The following is a 20,308-nucleotide window of genomic DNA, read 5'->3' on the forward strand; positions in this document are numbered from 1 at the left end:
TTATAGATTCCGATGCTTCACTTCAGGTTTACTGTATCCCACTGACCTTCTTATTTACGATGAAACACAGAAATTGCATCTGAATTAAATACAAAAGGCACAATGCCGACTTAAGTACAAGAAGACTGACTCTTCTTACTGTCTATGTTTAGAACCATTCCTGTGACACTAGTTATAGATTCCGATGCTTCACTTCAGGTTTACTGTATGCCTCTGACCTTCTTATTTACGACGTAACACAGAAATTGCATCGGAATTAAATACAAAAGGCACAATGCCGACTTAAGTACAAGAAGGCTGCCTCTTCTTACTGTCTATGTTTAGAACCATTCCTGTGACACTAGTTATAGATTCCGATGCTTCACTTCAGGTTTACTGTATGCCTCTGACCTTCTTATTTACGATGTAACACAGAAATTGCATCGAAATTAAATACAAGAGGCACAATGCCGACTTAAGAACAAGAAGACTGACTCTTCTTACTGTCTATGTTTTGAACCATTCCTGTGACACTAGTTATAGATTCCGATACTTCATTTTAGGTTTACTGTATCCCTCTGACCTTCTTATTGACGCTGAAACACAGAAATTGCATCGGAATTAAATAGAAAAGGCACAATGCCTACTTAAGTACAAGAAGACTGACCCTTCCTACTGTCTATGTTTTAACCATTCCTGTGACACTAGTTATAGATTCCGATGCTTCACTTCAGGTTTACTGTATCCCTCTGCCCTTCTTATTGACGATGAAACACAGAAATTGCATCGAAATTAAATAGAAAACGCACAATGCCGACTTATGTACAAGAAGACTGACTCTTCTTACTGTCTATGTTTTGAACCATTCCTGTGACACTAGTTATAGATTCCGATGCTTCACTTCAGGTTTACTGATACCCTCTGATCTTCTTATTGACGATGAAACACAGAAACAGCATCGGAATTAAATACAAAAGGCACAATGCCGACTCAAATACAAGATGACTGGCTCATCTTACTCTCTATGTTTTGAGCCTTTCCTGTGAGACCGGTTTTAGATTCCGATGCTTCACTTCAGATTTACTGTATCCCTTGGAACTTCTTATTGACGACGAAACACAGAAATTGCATCGGAATTAAGTAGAAAAGGCACAATGCCGACTTAAGTAAAGGAAGACTGTCTCTTCCAACTGTCTATGTTTAGAACCATTCCGGTGACACTAGTTATAGTTTGCGATGCTACACTTCAGGTTTACTGTATCAGTTGGACCTTCTTATTGACGATGAAACACAGAAATTACCTCTGAATTAAATACAAAAGGCACAATGCCGACTTAAGTACAAGAAGACTTATTCTTCTTACTGTCTATGTTTTGAACAATTCCTGTGACACTAGTTATAGATTCCAATGCTTCACTTCTGGTTTACTGTATCCCTTGGACCTTCTTATCGACGATGAAACACAGAAATTGCAACGGAATTAAATACAAGAGGCACAATGGCGACTTAAGTACAAGAAGACTGACTCTTCTTTCTGTCTATGTTTTGAACCATTCCTGTGACACTAGTTATAGATTCCGATACTTCATTTTAGGTTTACTGTATCCCTTGGACCTTCTTATTGACGACGAAACACAGAAATTGCATCGGAATTAAATAGAAAAGGCACAATGCCGACTTAAGTACAAGAAGACTGATTCTTCCTCCTGTCTATGTTTTAACCATTCCTATGACACTAGTTATAGATTCCGATGCTTTACTTCAGGTTTACTGACTCCCTCTGATCTTCTTATTGACGATGAAACACAGAAACAGCATCGGAATTAAATGCAAAAGGCACAATGCCGACTTAAGTACAAGACGATTGACTCTTCTTACTGTCTATGTTTAGAACCATTCCTGTGACACTAGTTATAGATTCCGATGCTTCACTTCAGGTTTACTGTATCCCTCTGACCTTCCTATTTACGTTGAAACAAAGAAATTGCATCTGAATTAAATACAAAAGGCACAATGCCGACTTAACTACAAGAAGACCGACTCTTCCCACTGTCTATGTTTTGAACCATTCCTGTGACACTAGTTATAGATTCCGATGCTTCACTTCAGGTTCACTGTATTCCTCTCACATTCTTATTGACGATGAAACACAGAAATTGCATCGGAATTAAATACAAAAGGCACAATGCCGTCTTAAGTACAAGAGGACTGACTCTTCTCACTGTCTATGTTGTGAACCATTCCTGTGACACTAGTTATAGATTCCGATGCTTCGCTTCAGGTTTACTGCATCCCTTGGACCTTCTTATTGACGACGAAACACAGAAATTGCATCGGAATTAAATAGGAAAGGCACAATGCCGACTTCAGTACTAGAAGACTGACTGTTCCTATTGTCTACATTTTGAACCATTCCTGTGACAGTAGTTATAGATTCCGATGCTTCACTTCAGGTTTACTGTATCCATCTGCCCTTCTTATAGACGATGAAACACAGAAATTGCATCGAAATTAAATAGAAAAGGCACAATGCCGACTTAAGTACAAGAAGACTGACTCTTCTTACAGTCTATGTTTTGAACCATTCCTGTGACACAAGTTATAGATTCCGATGCTTCACTTCAGGTTTAGTGATTCCCTCTGATCTTCTTATTGACGATGAAACACAGAAACAGCATCGGAATTAAATACAAAAGGCACAATGCCGACTCAAATACAAGATGACTGGCTCATCTTACTCTCTATGTTTTGAGCCTTTCCTGTGAGACCGGTTTTAGATTCCGATGCTTTACTTCAGATTTACTGTATCCCTTGGAACTTCTTATTGACGACGAAACACAGAAATTGCATCGGAATTAAATAGAAAATGCACAATGCCGACTTAAGTAAAGGAAGACTGTCTCTTCCAACTGTGTATGTTTAGAACCATTCCGGTGACACTAGTTATAGTTTGCGATGCTTCACTTCAGGTTTACTGTATCAGTTGGACCTTCTTATTGACGATGAAACACAGAAATTACCTCTGAATTAAATACAAAAGGCACAATGCCGACTTAAGTACAAGAAGACTTATTCTTCTTACTGTCTATGTTTTGAACAATTCCTGTGACACTAGTTATAGATTCCAATGCTTCACTTCAGGTTTACTGTATCCCTTGGACCTTCATATCGACGATGAAACACAGAAATTGCAACGGAATTAAATACAAGACGCACAATGGCGACTTAAGTACAAGAAGACTGACTCTTCTTACTGTCTATGTTTTGAACCATTCCTGTGACACTAGTTATAGATTCCGATACTTCATTTTAGGTTTACTGTATCCCTTGGACCTTCTTATTGACGACGAAACACAGAGATTGCATCGGAATTAAATAGAAAAGGCACAATGCCGACTTAAGTACAAGAAGACTGACTCTTCCTACTGTCTATGTTTTAACCATTCCTATGACACTAGTTATAGATTCCGATGCTTCACTTCAGGTTTACTGATTCCCTCTGATCTTCTTATTGACGATGAAACACAGAAACAGCATCGGAATTAAATACAAAAGGCACAATGCTGACATAAGTACAAGAAGACTGACTCTTCTTCTGACTATTTTGTGAACATTTCCTGTGAGACCAGTTTCAGATTCCGATGCTTCACTATATGTTTATTGTATCCCTTGGACCTTCTTGTTGACGATGAAACACAGAAATTGCATCGGAATTAAATACAAAAGGCAAAATGCGGACTTAAGTACAAGAAGACTGACTCCTCCTACTGTCTATGTTTTAACCATTCCTGTGACACTAGTTATAGATTCCGATGCTTCACTTCAGGATTACTGTATCGATCTGCCCTTCTTATTGACGATGAAACACAGAAATTGCATAGGAATTAAATACAAAAGGCGCAATGCCGACTCAAATACAAGATGACTGGCTCATCTTACTCTCTATGTTTTGAACCTTTCCTGTGAGACCGGTTTTAGATTCCGATGCTTCACTTCAGGTTTACTGTATCCCTTGGACATTCTTATCTACGATGAAACACAGAAATTGCATCGGAATTAAATACAAAAGGCACAATGCCGACTTAAGTACAAGAAGGCTGCCTCTTCTTACTGTCTATGTTTAGAACCATTCCTGTGACACTAGTTATAGATTCCGATGCTTCACTTCAGGTTTACTGTATCCCTCTGACCTTCTTATATACGATGAAACACAGAAATTGCATCTGAATTAAATACAAAAGGCACAATGCCGACTGAAGTACAAGAAGACTGGCTGTTCTTACTGTCTATGTTTTGAACAATTCCTGTGACACTAGTTATAGATTTCGATTCTTCCCTTCAGGTTTACTGATTCCCTCTGATCTTCTTATTGACGATGAAACACAGAAACAGCATCGGAATTAAATGCAAAAGGCACAATGCCGACTTAAGTACAAGACGATTGACTCTTCTTACTGTCTATGTTTAGAACCATTCCTGTGACACTAGTTATAGATTCCGATGCTTCACTTCAGGTTTACTGTATCCCTCTGACCTTCCTATTTACGATGATACAAAGAAATTGCATCTGAATTAAATACAAAAGGCACAATGCCGACTTAACTACAAGAATACCGACTCTTCCCACTGTCTATGTTTTGAACCATTCCTGTGACACTAGTTATAGATTCCGATGCTTCACTTCAGGTTCACTGTATTCCTCTCACCTTCTTATTGACGATGAAACACAGAAATTGCATCGGAATTAAATACAAAAGGCACAATTCCGTCTTAAGTACAAGAGGACTGACTCTTCTCACTGTCTATGTTGTGAACCATTCCTGTGACACTAGTTATAGATTCCGATGCTTCGCTTCAGGTTTACTGCATCCCTCGGACCTTTTTATTGACGACGAAACACAGATATTGCATCGGAATTAAATATGAAAGGCACAATGCCGACTTCAGTACTAGAAGACTGACTGTTCCTATTGTCTACACTTTGAACTATTCCTGTGACAGTAGTTATAGATTCCGATGCTTCACTTCAGGTTTACTGTATCCCTCTGCCCTTTTTATTGACGATGAAACACAGAAATTGCATCGAAATTAAATAGAAAAGGCACAATGCCGACATAAGTACAAGAAGACTGACTCTTCTTACAGTCTATGTTTTGAACCATTCCTGTGACACTAGTTATAGATTCCGATGCTTCACTTCAGGTTTACTGAATCCCTCTGACCTTCTTATTGACGCTGAAACACAGAAATTGCATCGGAATTAAATACAAAAGGCACAATGCCGACTTAAGTACAAGAAGACTGACTCTTCTTACTGTCTATGATTTGAACCATTCCGGTGACACTAGTTATAGTTTCCGATGCTTCACTTCAGGTTTACTGTATCAGTTGGACCTTCTCATTGACGATGAATCACAGAAATTGCCTCTGAATTAAATACAAAAGGCACAATGCCGACATATGTACAAGAAGACTTACTCTTCTTACTGTCTATGTTTTGAACAATTCCTGTAACACTAGTTATAGATTCTGATGCTTCACTTCAGGTTTACTGTATCCCTTGGACCTTCTTATCGACAATGAAACACAGAAGATGCAACGGAATTAAATACAAAAGGCACAATGCCGACTTAAGTACAAGAAGACTGACTCTTCTTTCTGACTATTATGTGAACATTTCCTGTGAGACCAGTTTTACATTCCGATGCTTTACTATATGTTTATTGTATTCCTTGGACCTTCTTATTGACGATGAAACACAGAAATTGCATCGGAATTAAGTACAAAAGGCACAATGCCGACTTAAGTACAAGAAGAATGACTCTTCTTACTGTCTATGTCTAGAACCATTCCTGTGACACTAGTTATAGATTCCGATGCTTCACTTCAGGTTTACTGTATCCCTCTGCCCTTCCTATTTACGATGAAACACAGAAATTCCATCTGAATTAAATACAAAAGGCACAATGCCGACTTAAGTACAAGAAGACCGACTTTTCCCACTGTCTATGTTTTGAACCATTCCTGTGACACTAGTTATAGATTCCGATGCTTCACTTCAGGTTCACTGTATTCCTCTCACCTTCTTATTGACGATGAAACACAGAAATTGCATCGGAATGAAATACAAAAGCACATTGCCGTCTTAACTGCAAGAGGACTGACTCTTCTCACTGTCTATGTTGTGAACCATTCCTGTGACACTAGTTATAGATTCCGATGCTTCGCTTTAGGTTTACTGTATCCCTTGGACCTTCTTATTGACGACGAAACACAGAAATTGCATCGGAATTAAATAGGAAAGGCACAATGCCGACTTCAGTACAAGAAGACTGACTGTTCCTATTGTCTACATTTTGAACCATTCCTGTGACACTAGTCATAGATTCCGATGCTTCACTTCAGGTTTACTGTATCCCTCTGCCCTTCTTATTGACGATGAAACACAGAAATTGCATCGAAATTAAATAGAAAAGGCACAATGCCGACTTAAGTACAAGAAGACTGACTCTTCTTACTGTCTATGATTTGAACCATGCCGGTGACACTAGTTCTAGTTTCCAAAGCTTCACTTCAGGTTTACTGTATCGGTTGGACCTTCTTATTGACGATGAATCACAGAAATTGCCTCTGAATTAAATACAAGAGGCACAATGCCGACTTAAATACAAGAAGACTGACTCTTCTTACTGTCTATGATTTGAACCATGCCGGTGACACTAGTTCTAGTTTCCGATGCTTCACTTCAGGTTTACTGTATCAGTTGGACCTTCTTATTTACGATGAAACACAGAAATTGCATCTGAATTAAATACAAAAGGCACAATGCCGACTTAAGTACAAGAAGACTGACTCTTCTTACTGTCTATGTTTTGAACAATTCCTGTGACACTAGTTATAGATTCCGATGCTTCGCTTTAGGTTTACTGTATCCCTTGGACCTTCTTATTGACGACGAAACACAGAAATTGCATCGGAATTAAATAGGAAAGGCACAATGCCGACTTCAGTACAAGAAGACTGACTGTTCCTATTGTCTACATTTTGAACCATTCCTGTGACACTAGTCATAGATTCCGATGCTTCACTTCAGGTTTACTGTATCCCTCTGCCCTTCTTATTGACGATGAAACACAGAAACAGCATCGGAATTAAATGCAAAAGGCACAATGCCGACTTAAGTACAAGACGATTAACTCTTCTTACTGTCTATGTTTAGAACCATTCCTGTGACACTAGTTATAGATTCCGATGCTTCCTATTTACGATGAAACAAAGAAATTGCATCTGAATTAAATACAAAATGCACAATGCCGACTTAACTACAAGAATACCGACTCTTCCCACTGTCTATGTTTTGAACCATTCCTGTGACACTAGTTATAGATTCCGATGCTTCACTTCAGGTTCACTGTATTCCTCTCACCTTCTTATTGACGATGAAACACAGAAATTGCATCGGAATTAAATACAAAAGGCACAATGCCGTCTTAAGTACAAGAGGACTGACTCTTCTCACTGTCTATGTTGTGAACCATTCCTGTGACACTAGTTATAGATTCCGATGCTTCGCTTCAGGTTTACTGCATCCCTCGGACCTTCTTATTGACGACGAAACACAGATATTGCATCGGAATTAAATAGGAAAGGCACAATGCCGACTTCAGTACTAGAAGACTGACTGTTCCTATTGTCTACATTTTGAACCATTCCTGTGACAGTAGTTATAGATTCCGATGCTTCACTTCAGGTTTACTGTATCCCTCTGCCCTTTTTATTGACGATGAAACACAGAAATTGCATCGAAATTAAATAGAAAAGGCACAATGCCGACATAAGTACAAGAAGACTGACTCTTCTTACAGTCTATGTTTTGAACCATTCCTGTGACACTAGTTATAGATTCCGATGCTTCACTTCAGGTTTACTGAATCCCTCTGACCTTCTTATTGACGCTGAAACACAGAAATTGCATCGGAATTAAATACAAAAGGCAAAATGCGGACTTAAGTACAAGAAGACTGACTCCTCCTACTGTCTATGTTTTAACCATTCCTGTGACACTAGTTATAGATTCCGATGCTTCACTTCAGGATTACTGTATCGATCTGCCCTTCTTATTGACGATGAAACACAGAAATTGCATCTGAATTAAATACAAAAGGCGCAATGCCGACTCAAATACAAGATGACTGGCTCATCTTACTCTCTATGTTTTGAACCTTTCCTGTGAGACCGGTTTTAGATTCCGATGCTTCACTTCAGGTTTACTGTATCCCTTGGACATTCTTATCTACGATGAAACACAGAAATTGCATCGGAATTAAATACAAAAGGCACAATGCCGACTTAAGTACAAGAAGGCTGCCTCTTCTTACTGTCTATGTTTAGAACCATTCCTGTGACACTAGTTATAGATTCCGATGCTTCACTTCAGGTTTACTGTATCCCTCTGACCTTCTTATATACGATGAAACACAGAAATTGCATCTGAATTAAATACAAAAGGCACAATGCCGACTGAAGTACAAGAAGACTGGCTGTTCTTACTGTCTATGTTTTGAACAATTCCTGTGACACTAGTTATAGATTTCGATTCTTCCCTTCAGGTTTACTGATTCCCTCTGATCTTCTTATTGACGATGAAACACAGAAACAGCATCGGAATTAAATGCAAAAGGCACAATGCCGACTTAAGTACAAGACGATTGACTCTTCTTACTGTCTATGTTTAGAACCATTCCTGTGACACTAGTTATAGATTCCGATGCTTCACTTCAGGTTTACTGTATCCCTCTGACCTTCCTATTTACGATGATACAAAGAAATTGCATCTGAATTAAATACAAAAGGCACAATGCCGACTTAACTACAAGAATACCGACTCTTCCCACTGTCTATGTTTTGAACCATTCCTGTGACACTAGTTATAGATTCCGATGCTTCACTTCAGGTTCACTGTATTCCTCTCACCTTCTTATTGACGATGAAACACAGAAATTGCATCGGAATTAAATACAAAAGGCACAATGCCGTCTTAAGTACAAGAGGACTGACTCTTCTCACTGTCTATGTTGTGAACCATTCCTGTGACACTAGTTATAGATTCCGATGCTTCGCTTCAGGTTTACTGCATCCCTCGGACCTTTTTATTGACGACGAAACACAGATATTGCATCGGAATTAAATATGAAAGGCACAATGCCGACTTCAGTACTAGAAGACTGACTGTTCCTATTGTCTACACTTTGAACCATTCCTGTGACAGTAGTTATAGATTCCGATGCTTCACTTCAGGTTTACTGTATCCCTCTGCCCTTTTTATTGACGATGAAACACAGAAATTGCATCGAAATTAAATAGAAAAGGCACAATGCCGACATAAGTACAAGAAGACTGACTCTTCTTACAGTCTATGTTTTGAACCATTCCTGTGACACTAGTTATAGATTCCGATGCTTCACTTCAGGTTTACTGAATCCCTCTGACCTTCTTATTGACGCTGAAACACAGAAATTGCATCGGAATTAAATACAAAAGGCACAATGCCGACTTAAGTACAAGAAGACTGACTCTTCTTACTGTCTATGATTTGAACCATTCCGGTGACACCTGTTATAGTTTCCGAGGCTTCACTTCAGGTTTACTGTATCAGTTGGACCTTCTTATTGACGATGAATCACAGAAATTGCCTCTGAATTAAATACAAAAGGCACAATGCCGACATAAGTACAAGAAGACTGACTCTTCTTTCTGACTATTATGTGAACATTTCCTGTGAGACCAGTTTTACATTCCGATGCTTTACTATATGTTTATTGTATTCCTTGGACCTTCTTATTGACGATGAAACACAGAAATTGCATCGGAATTAAGTACAAAAGGCACAATGCCGACTTAAGTACAAGAAGAATGACTCTTCTTACTGTCTATGTCTAGAACCATTCCTGTGACACTAGTTATAGATTCCGATGCTTCACTTCAGGTTTACTGTATCCCTCTGCCCTTCCTATTTACGATGAAACACAGAAATTCCATCTGAATTAAATACAAAAGGCACAATGCCGACTTAAGTACAAGAAGACCGACTTTTCCCACTGTCTATGTTTTGAACCATTCCTGTGACACTAGTTATAGATTCCGATGCTTCACTTCAGGTTCACTGTATTCCTCTCACCTTCTTATTGACGATGAAACACAGAAATTGCATCGGAATGAAATACAAAAGCACATTGCCGTCTTAACTGCAAGAGGACTGACTCTTCTCACTGTCTATGTTGTGAACCATTCCTGTGACACTAGTTATAGATTCCGATGCTTCGCTTTAGGTTTACTGTATCCCTTGGACCTTCTTATTGACGACGAAACACAGAAATTGCATCGGAATTAAATAGGAAAGGCACAATGCCGACTTCAGTACAAGAAGAATGACTGTTCCTATTGTCTACATTTTGAACCATTCCTGTGACACTAGTCATAGATTCCGATGCTTCACTTCAGGTTTACTGTATCCCTCTGCCCTTCTTATTGACGATGAAACACAGAAATTGCATCGAAATTAAATAGAAAAGGCACAATGCCGACTTAAGTACAAGAAGACTGACTCTTCTTACTGTCTATGATTTGAACCATGCCGGTGACACTAGTTCTAGTTTCCAAAGCTTCACTTCAGGTTTACTGTATCAGTTGGACCTTCTTATTGACGATGAATCACAGAAATTGCCTCTGAATTAAATACAAGAGGCACAATGCCGACTTAAATACAAGAAGACTGACTCTTCTTACTGTCTATGATTTGAACCATGCCGGTGACACTAGTTCTAGTTTCCGATGCTTCACTTCAGGTTTACTGTATCAGTTGGACCTTCTTATTTACGATGAAACACAGAAATTGCATCTGAATTAAATACAAAAGGCACAATGCCGACTTAAGTACAAGAAGTCTGACTCTTCTTACTGTCTATGTTTTGAACAATTCCTGTGACACTAGTTATAGATTCCGATGCTTCGCTTTAGGTTTACTGTATCCCTTGGACCTTCTTATTGACGACGAAACACAGAAATTGCATCGGAATTAAATAGGAAAGGCACAATGCCGACTTCAGTACAAGAAGACTGACTGTTCCTATTGTCTACATTTTGAACCATTCCTGTGACACTAGTCATAGATTCCGATGCTTCACTTCAGGTTTACTGTATCCCTCTGCCCTTCTTATTGACGATGAAACACAGAAACAGCATCGGAATTAAATGCAAAAGGCACAATGCCGACTTAAGTACAAGACGATTAACTCTTCTTACTGTCTATGTTTAGAACCATTCCTGTGACACTAGTTATAGATTCCGATGCTTCACTTCAGGTTTACTGTATCCCTCTGACCTTCCTATTTACGATGAAACAAAGAAATTGCATCTGAATTAAATACAAAAGGCACAATGCCGACTTAACTACAAGAATACCGACTCTTCCCACTGTCTATGTTTTGAACCATTCCTGTGACACTAGTTATAGATTCCGATGCTTCACTTCAGGTTCACTGTATTCCTCTCACCTTCTTATTGACGATGAAACACAGAAATTGCATCGGAATTAAATACAAAAGGCACAATGCCGTCTTAAGTACAAGAGGACTGACTCTTCTCACTGTCTATGTTGTGAACCATTCCTGTGACACTAGTTATAGATTCCGATGCTTCGCTTCAGGTTTACTGCATCCCTCGGACCTTCTTATTGACGACGAAACACAGATATTGCATCGGAATTAAATAGGAAAGGCACAATGCCGACTTCAGTACTAGAAGACTGACTGTTCCTATTGTCTACATTTTGAACCATTCCTGTGACAGTAGTTATAGATTCCGATGCTTCACTTCAGGTTTACTGTATCCCTCTGCCCTTTTTATTGACGATGAAACACAGAAATTGCATCGAAATTAAATAGAAAAGGCACAATGCCGACGTAAGTACAAGAAGACTGACTCTTCTTACAGTCTATGTTTTGAACCATTCCTGTGACACTAGTTATAGATTCCGATGCTTCACTTCAGGTTTACTGAATCCCTCTGACCTTCTTATTGACGCTGAAACACAGAAATTGCATCGGAATTAAATACAAAAGGTACAATGCCGACTTAAGTACAAGAAGACTGACTCTTCTTACTGTCTATGATTTGAACCATTCCGGTGACACTAGTTATAGTTTCCGATGCTTCACTTGAGGTTTACTGTATCAGTTGGACCTTCTTATTGACGATGAATCACAGAAATTGCCTCTGAATTGAATACAAAAGGCACAATGCCGACATAAGTACAAGAAGACTTACTCTTCTTACTGTCTATGTTTTGAACAATTCCTGTAACACTAGTTATAGATTCTGATGCTTCACTTCAGGTTTACTGTATCCCTTGGACCTTCTTATCGACAATGAAACACAGAAGATGCAACGGAATTAAATACAAGAGGCACAATGCCGACTTAAGTACAAGAAGACTGACTCTTCTTACTGTCTATGTTTTGAACCATTCCTGTGACACTAGTTATAGATTCCGATACTTCATTTTAGGTTTACTGTATCCCTCTGACCTTCTTATTGACGCTGAAACACAGAAATTGCATCGGAATTAAATAGAAAAGGCACAATGCCGACTTAAGTGCAAGAAGACTGACCCTTCCTACTGTCTATGCTTAGAACCATTCCGGTGACACTAGTTATAGATTCCGATGCTTCTCTTCAGGTTTACTGTATCCCTCTGACCTTCTTAAATACGATGAAACACAGAAATTGCATCTGAATTAAATACAAAAGGCACAATGCCGACTGAAGTACAAGAAGACTGGCTCTTCTTACTGTCTATGTTTTGAACAATTCCTGTGACAATAGTTATAGATTTCGATTCTTCCCTTCAGGTTTACTGATTCCCTCTGATCTACTTATTGACGATGAAACACAGAAACAGCATCGGAACTAATTACAAAAGATACAATGCTGAATTAAGTACAAGAAGACTGACTCTTCTTTCTGACTATTGTGAACATTTCCTATGGGACCAGTTTTTGTTTCCGATGCTTTACTATATGGTTATTGTATCCCTTGGACCTTCTTATTGACGATGAAACACAGAAATTGCATCGGAATTAAATACAAAAGGCACAATGCCGACTTAAGTACAAGAAGACTGACTCTTCTTACTGTCTATGTTTAGAACCATTCCTGTGACACTAGTTATAGATTCCGATGCTTCACTTCAGGTTTACTGTATCCCTCTGACCTTCTTATTTACGATGAAACACAGAAATTGCATCTGAATTAAATACAAAAGGCAGAATGCCGACTTAAGTACAAGAAGACCGACTCTTGACACTGTCTATGCTTTGAACCATTTCTGTGACACTAGTTATAGATTCCGATGCTTCACTTTTGGTTTACTGTATCCCTCTCACCTTCTTAATGACGATGAAACACAGCAATTGCATCGGAAGTACATACAAAAGGCACAATGCCGACTTAAGTACAAGAGGACTGATTGTTCCTATTGTCTATATTTTGAACCATTCCTGTGACACTAGTTATAGATTCCGATGCTTCACTTCAGGTTTACTGATTCCCTCTGATCTTCTTATTGACGATGAAACACAGAAACAGCATCGGAATTAGATGCAAAAGGCACAATGCTGACTTAAGTACAAGAAGACTGACTCTTCTTTCTGACTATTTTGTGAACATTTCCTGTGAGAAAAGTTTTAGATTCCGATGCTTTACTATATGTTTATTGTATTCCTTGGACCTTCTTACTGACGATGAAACACAGAAATTGCATCGGAATTAAATACAAAAGGCACAATGCCGACTTAAGTACAAGAAGAATGACTCTTCTTACTGTCTATGTTTAGAACCATTCCTGTGACACTAGTTATAGATTCCGATGCTTTACTTCAGGTTTACTGTATCCCTCTGACCTTCCTATTTACGATGAAACACAGAAATTCCATCTGAATTAAATACAAAAGGCACAATGCCGACTTAAGTACAAGAAGACCGACTCTTCCCACTGTCTATGTTTTGAACCATTCCTGTGACACTAGTTATAGATTCCGATGCTTCACTTCAGGTTCACTGTATTCCTCTCACCTTCTTATTGACGATGAAACACAGAAATTGCATCGGAATGAAATACAAAAGGCACAATGCCGTCTTAAGTGCAAGAGGACTGACTCTTCTCACTGTCTATGTTGTGAACCATTCCTGTGACACTAGTTATAGATTCCGATGCTTCGCTTCAGGTTTACTGCATCCCTTGGACCTTCTTATTGTCGACGAAACACAGAAATTGCATCGGAATTAAATTGGAAAGGCACAATGCCGACTTCAGTACAAGAAGACTGACTGTTCCTATTGTCTACATTTTGAACTATTCCTGTGACACTAGTCATAGATTCCGATGCTTCACTTCAGGTTTACTGTATCCCTCTGCCCTTCTTATTGACGATGAAACACAGAAATTGCATCGGAATTAAATAGAAAAGGCACAATGCCGACTTAAGTACAAGAAGACTGACTCTTCCTACTGTCTATGTTTTAACCATTCCTATGACACTAGTTATAGATTCCGATGCTTCACTTCAGGTTTACTGATTCCCTCTGATCTTCTTATTGACGATGAAACACAGAAACAGCATCGGAATTAAATGCAAAAGGCACAATGCCGACTTAAGTACAAGACGATTGACTCTTCTTACTGTCTATGTTTAGAACCATTCCTGTGACACTAGTTATAGATTCCGATGCTTCACTTCAGGTTTACTGTATCCCTCTAACCTTCCTATTTATGATGAAACAAAGAAATTGCATCTGAATTAAATACAAAAGGCACAATGCCGACTTAACTACAAGAAAACCGACTCTTCCCACTGTCTATGTTTTGAACCATTCCTGTGACACTAGTTATAGATTCCGATGCTTCACTTCAGGTTCACTGTATTCCTCTTACCTTCTTATTGACGATGAAACACAGAAATTGCATCGGAATTAAATACAAAAGGCACAATGCCGTCTTAAGTACAAGAGGACTGACTCTTCTCACTGTCTATGTTGTGAACCATTCCTGTGACACTAGTTATAGATTCCGATGCTTCGCTTCAGGTTTACTGCATCCCTTGGACCTTCTTATTGACGACGAAACACAGAAATTGCATCGGAATTAAATAGGAAAGGCACAATGCCGACTTAAGTACAAGAAGACTGACTCTTCTTACAGTCTATGTTTTGAACCATTCCTGTGACACTAGTTATAGATTCCGATGCTTCACTTCAGGTTTACTGATTCCCTCTGATCTTCTTATTGACGATGAAACACAGAAACAGCATCGGAATTAAATACAAAAGGCACAATGCCGACTCAAATACAAGATGACTGGCTCATCTTACTCTCTATGTTTTGAGCCTTTCCTGTGAGACCGGTTTTAGATTCCGATGCTTCACTTCAGATTTACTGTATCCCTTGGAACTTCTTATTGACGACGAAACACAGAAATTGCATCGGAATTAAATAGAAAAGGCACAATGCCGACTTAAGTAAAGGAAGACTGTCTCTTCCAACTGCCTATGTTTAGAACCATTCCGGTGACACTAGTTATAGTTTGCGATGCTTCACTTCAGGTTTACTGTATCAGTTGGACCTTCTTATTGACGATGAAACACAGAAATTACCTCTGAATTAAATACAAAAGGCACAATGCCGACTTAAGTACAAGAAGACTTATTCTCCTTACTGTCTATGTTTTAAACAATTCCTGTGACACTAGTTACAGATTCCAATGCTTCACTTCAGGTTTACTGTATCCCTTGGACCTTCTTATCGACGATGAAACACAGAAATTGCATCGGAATTAAATAGAAAAGGCACAATGCCGACTTAAGTACAAGAAGACTGACTCTTCCTACTGTCTATGTTTTAACCATTCCTATGACACTAGTTATAGATTCCGATGCTTCACTTCAGGTTTACTGATTCTCTCTGATCTTCTTATTGACGATGAAACACAGAAACAGCATCGGGATTAAATACAAAAGGCACAATGCTGACTTAAGTACAAGAAGACTGACTCTTCTTTCTGACTATTTTGTGAACATTTCCTGTGAGACCAGTTTCAGATTCCGATGCTTCACTATATGTTTATTGTATCCCTTGGACCTTTTTGTTGACGATGAAACACAGAAATTGCATCGGAATTAAATACAAAAGGCAAAATGCGGACTTAAGTACAAGAAGACTGACTCCTCCTACTGTCTATGTTTTAACCATTCCTGTGACACTAGTTATAGATTCCGATGCTTCACTTCAGGATTACTGTATCGATCTGCCCTTCTTATTGACGATGAAACACAGAAATTGCATAGGAATTAAATATAAAAGGCACAATGCCGACTCAAATACAAGATGACTGGCTCATCTTACTCTCTATGTTTTGAACCTTTCCTGTGAGACCGGCTTTAGATTCCGATGCTTCACTTCAGGTTTACTGTATCCCTTGGACCTTCTTATCTACGATGAAACACAGAAATTGCATCGGAATTAAATACAAAAGGCACAATGCCGACGTAAGTACAAGAAGGCTGCCTCTTCTTACTGTCTATGTTTAGAACCATTCCTGTGACACTAGTTATATATTCCGATGCTTCACTTCAGGTTTACTGTATCCCTCTGACCTTCTTATTTACGATGAAACACAGAAATTGCATCTGAATTAAATACAAAAGGCACAATGCCGACTGAAGTACAAGAAGACTGGCTCTTCTTACTGTCTATGTTTTGAACAATTCCTGTGACACTAGTTATAGATTTCGATTCTTCCCTTCAGGTTTACTGATTCCCTCTGATCTTCTTATTGACGATAAAACACAGAAACAGCATCGGAACTAAATACAAAAGGCACAATGCTGACTTACGTACAAGAAGACTGACTCTTCTTACTGTCTATGTTTAGAACCATTCCTGTGACACTAGTTATAGATTCCGATGCTTCACTTCAGGTTTACTGTATCCCACTGACATTCTTATTTACGATGAAACACAGAAATTGCATCTGAATTTAATACAAAAGGCACAATGCCGACTTAAGTACAAGAAGACTGACTCTTCTTACTGTCTATGTTTGGAACCATTCCTGTGACACTAGTTATAGATTCCGATGCTTCACTTCAGGTTTACTGTATGCCTCTGACCTTCTTATTTACGATGTAACACAGAAATTGCATCGGAATTAAATACAAAAGGCAAAATGCTGACTTAAGTACAAGAAGACTGACTCTTCTTACTGTCTATGATTTGAACCATTCCGGTAACACTAGTTATAGTTTCCGATGCTTCACTTCAGGTTTACTGTATCAGTTCGACCTTCTTATTGACGATGAATTACAGAAATTGCCTCTGAATTAAATTCAAAAGGCACAATGCCGACTTAAGTACAAGAAGACTTACTCTTCGTACTGTCTATGTTTTGAACAATTCCTGTGACACTAGTTGTAGTTTCGATGCTTCACGTCAGGTTTACTGTATCCCTTGGACCTTCTTATCGACGATGAAACACAGAAATTGCAACGGAATTAAATACAAGAGGCACAATGCCGACTTAAGAACAAGAAGACTGACTCTTCTTACTGTCTATGTTTTGAACCATTCCTGTGACACTAGTTATAGATTCCGATACTTCATTTTAGGTTTACTGTATCCCTCTGACCTTCTTATTGACGCTGAAACACAGAAATTGCATCGGAATTAAATAGAAAAGGCACAATGCCGACTTAAGTACAAGAAGACTGACCCTTCCTACTGTCTATGTTTTAACCATTCCTGTGACACTAGTTATAGATTCCGATGCTTCACTTCAGGTTTACTGCATCCCTCTGCCCTTCTTATTGACGATGAAACACAGAAATTGCATCGAAATTAAATAGAAAACGCACAATGCCGACTTAAGTACAAGAAGACTGACTCTTCTTACTGTCTATGTTTTGAACCATACCTGTGACACTAGTTATAGATTCCGATGCTTCACTTCAGGTTTACTGATTCCCTCTGATCTTCTTATTGACGATGAAACACAGAAACAGCATCGGAATTAAATACAAAAGGCACAATGCCGACTCAAATACAAGATGACTGGCTCATCTTACTCTCTATGTTTTGAGCCTTTCCTGTGAGACCGGTTTTAGATTCCGATGCTTCACTTCAGATTTACTGTATCCCTTGGAACTTCTTATTGACGACGAAACACAGAAATTGCATCGGAATTAAGTAGAAAAGGCACAATGCCGACTTAAGTAAAGGAAGACTGTCTCTTTCAACTGTCTATGTTTAGAACCATTCCGGTGACACTAGTTATAGTTTGCGATGCTTCACTTCAGGTTTACTGTATCAGTTGGACCTTCTTATTGACGATGAAACTCAGAAATTACCTCTGAATTAAATACAAAAGGCACAATGCCGACTTAACTACAAGAAGACTTATTCTTCTTACTGTCTATGTTTTGAACAATTCCTGTGACACTAGTTATAGATTCCAATGCTTCACTTCTGGTTTACTGTATCCCTTGGACCTTCGTATCGACGATGAAACACAGAAATTGCACCGGAATTAAATACAAGAGGCACAATGGCGACTTATGTACAAGAAGACTGACTCTTCTTACTGTCTATGTTTTGAACCATTCCTGTGACACTAGTTATAGATTCCGATACTTCATTTTACGTTTACTGTATCCCTTGGACCTTCTTATTGACGACGAAACATAGAAATTGCATCGGAATTAAATAGAAAAGGCACAATGCCGACTTAAGTACAAGAAGACTGACTCTTCCTACTGTCTATGTTTTAACCATTCCTATGACACTAGTTATAGATTCCGATGCTTCACTTCAGGTTTACTGATTCCCTCTGATCTTCTTATTGACGATGAAACACAGAAACAGCATCGGAATTAAATGCAAAAGGCACAATGCCTACTTAAGTACAAGACGATTGACTCTTCTTACTGTCTATGTTTAGAACCATTCCTGTGACACTAGTTGTAGATTCCGATGCTTCACTTCAGGTTCACTGTATTCCTCTCACCTTCTTATTGACGATGAAACACAGAAATTGCATCGGAATTAAATACAAAAGGCACAATGCCGTCTTAAGTACAAGAGGACTGACTCTTCTCACTGTCTATGTTGTGAACCATTCCTGTGACACTAGTTATAGATTCCGATGCTTCGCTTCAGGTTTACTGCATCCCTTGGACCTTCTTATTGACGACGAAACACAGAAATTGCATCGGAATTAAATAGGAAAGGCACAATGCCGACTTCAGTACTAGAAGACTGACTGTTTCTATTGTCTACATTTTGAACCATTCCTGTGACAGTAGTTATAGATTCCGATGCTTCACTTCAGGTTTACTGTATCCCTCTGCCCTTCTTATTGACGATGAAACACAGAAATTGCATCGAAATTAAATAGAAAAGGCACAATGCCGACTTAAGTACAAGAAGACTGACTCTTCTTACAGTCTATGTTTTGAACCATTCCTGTGACACTAGTTATAGATTCCGATGCTTCACTTCAGGTTTACTGATTCCCTCTGATCTTCTTATTGACGATGCAACACAGAAACAGAATCGGAATTAAATACAAAAGGCACAATGCCGACTCAAATACAAGATGACTGGCTCATCTTACTCTCTATGTTTTGAGCCTTTCCTGTGAGACCGGTTTTAGATTCCGATGCTACACTTCAGATTTACTGTATCCCTTGGAACTTCTTATTGACGACGAAACACAGAAATAGCATCGAAATTAAATAGAAAAGGCACAATGCCGACTTAAGTAAAGGAAGACTGTCTCTCCCAACTGTCTATGTTTAGAACCATTCCGGTGACACTAGTTATAGTTTGCGATGCTTCACTTCAGTTTTACTGTATCAGTTGGACCTTCTTATTGACGATGAAACACAGAAATTACCTCTGAATTAAATACGAAAGGCACAATGCCGACTTAAGTACAAGAAGACTTATTCTTCTTACTGTCTATGTTTTGAACAATTCCTGTGACACTAGTTATAGATTCCAATGCTTCACTTCAGGTTTACTGTATCCCTTGGACCTTCTTATCGACGATGAAACACAGAAATTGCAACGGAATTAAATACAAGAGGCACAATGGCGACTTAAGTACAGGAAGACTGACTCTTCTTACTGTCTATGTTTTGAACCATTCCTGTGACACTAGTTATAGATTCCGATACTTCATTTTAGGTTTACTGTATCCCTTGGACCTTCTTATTGACG

The sequence above is a fragment of the Schistocerca americana genome, chromosome 3, assembly GCF_021461395.2.
Source record: "Schistocerca americana isolate TAMUIC-IGC-003095 chromosome 3, iqSchAmer2.1, whole genome shotgun sequence".
Lineage (NCBI taxonomy): Eukaryota > Metazoa > Arthropoda > Insecta > Orthoptera > Acrididae > Schistocerca > Schistocerca americana.